Here is a 1817-nt window from a genome sequence, read left to right as displayed (position 1 = left end):
GCCCGGCTCCAGATCCCCGACCCCCGTGAGCTCCGGCCCTGCGTGCCCGCTATTTTGGTTCCATCTCTTCTGCATATTTATGCTTGCCTGTCACATTCCCTGGCCTCTGAGTGTCCTTTGGCAGTTTCCAAAGCACTTGGGCTAGAAGGAGCTTGGGGAGCTTCACAACAGGTGGGGGCGCGCAGGGGAGGGGCCGCGGCCGGACCAGCAGAGCGCTTCAAGGGCTGGCGCTGGGACGGGCTTTCCACACTGTCTTTAGGGACTGGGGTTAGCAGACAGCCCTTGGCCACCACTGTGTCCTTACTCTGTCGCTTTACTTGGGGTTGGACCTCCCTTTCCAGCTCTGGCGTGTGACCCCGCACCGAGCGTGGTGTCAAGACCACCACCAGCTGGGGCCGTGGGAGCGAAGGTGCCCCAGGCTCGGGGAAGATGCGGACCTTTTACCCGCTCCGCAAGTGATTGTTGCGCGCTCTGGTGAGGGGACAGTGGTACCGCGATTTCCCATGTGCCAGCTTTGGGACTCAGATGTGCTTTTGTGTCTCTTTGATTAGCAAAAGCAAAACGAATTCCTCCCCGAACACTAAGCTTCCTGGAAACTTCCCTAGACCTAAACTTGAGAACCGCATATAAACGAACCTTGAGGGTTCTGTTGTCGGTAGCGGGTTACCTGATTGCAAACTGAGCAAGTTCAAAACGGAGTGGGCTGCTTTGGGCTGCACAGCCGCCTGGCATTGTGACAGCTGAGCAGGAGGCAGAGGTGAGAGCCCAAGATGGATTAAAAATGCCCCAGCAGCTAGGAGCCCAGCCTCCTTGAAAGGAGGAACATTCGGTGCAGGCGTCGGAACCTTATCCTTTATGAAACGGGACAGCTCACAGGATTACATTTCTAAGCCAATCCTGTGATGATCCTCCATGAAATTCTCTATTTTCGTTGCATGTGGTCAAAACTGAGCCTCACTGAAACAATTGAAAACAAATATTCTCGACAAATCTTAAGAATCGTTTTGAAAATCAAAAGGTATGGAAAGTGTTGTGACTTCTTTCTAAGCTTTATTCAGCCCAAATTCTATTATTCTCTGATCTTTTATGGTGTAAAATCATACCCATTCCATTATGTATTGATTGCAAAGAGGGAAGTAGGCTTTTATTGCTATGTTTATGTCAGTTTCCATTTACTGTCTCACCACATTTATTGGGTTATTGCCTTTGCCTTTGACTCGACAGGAGCTGGAAGGGTAAGAATCCCAAATTCTGTTTCCTAAGGCAGCCAGTTGTCAGAATGGACTTTCTTAATTTTCTATTATGAGGCCTGAGGAAAGACATTCGGTTCCAAAGGCTGTGCCTATCCTTTTAAATAGAAGAGAGAGGGCCTGGCACGGTGGCTCACGCCTGTAATCCCAACACTTTGGGAGGCCGAAGCGGGCGAATCACGAGGTCAGGAGATCGAGACCAGCCTGGCCAACATAGTGAAACCCCGTCTCTACTAAAATTACAAATAATTAGCCAGGCATATGGCGGGCGCCTGCCCGCCTGTATTCCCAGCTACTGGAAGGCTGAGGCAGGAGAATCGCTTGAATCCGGGAGGCGGAGGTTGCAGTGAACCGCACCGAGATTGCGTCACTGGACTTCAGCCCGGGCGACAGAGTGAGACTCCGTCTCAAAAAAAGAAAAAAAAAAAAAAAAAAAAAAAGAAGAGGAGGAAGCAGCCGTGCCAAAAAAAAAAAAAAAGGGCAGCCATGCCAAGGCTAGGTACTGACTGAAGCAGGAGGAACAAATTGGAAATGTGGGAATGCAGATGTGGGCAAGTTGAGGGTCTT

The 1817-nt window shown here is 50.5% G+C and overlaps 1 pseudogene across 1 annotated transcript; it reads left to right on the top strand.

Moving 5' to 3' along the window:
* The first annotated feature begins 7 nt into the window (after window positions 1–7).
* Window positions 8–1136, top strand: LOC105542524 (annotated as a pseudogene). The gene has a single exon (XR_001006479.1). The product of XR_001006479.1 is annotated as an uncharacterized protein FLJ39653-like (transcript).
* The last annotated feature ends 681 nt before the right edge of the window (window positions 1137–1817 follow it).

This window comes from Mandrillus leucophaeus, unplaced genomic scaffold (genome assembly GCF_000951045.1).
Source record: "Mandrillus leucophaeus isolate KB7577 unplaced genomic scaffold, Mleu.le_1.0 Scaffold261, whole genome shotgun sequence".
Classification (NCBI taxonomy): domain Eukaryota; kingdom Metazoa; phylum Chordata; class Mammalia; order Primates; family Cercopithecidae; genus Mandrillus; species Mandrillus leucophaeus.
The sequence above is the reverse complement of the archived record's forward strand: the minus strand, read 5'-3'. Positions and strand labels throughout refer to the sequence as shown.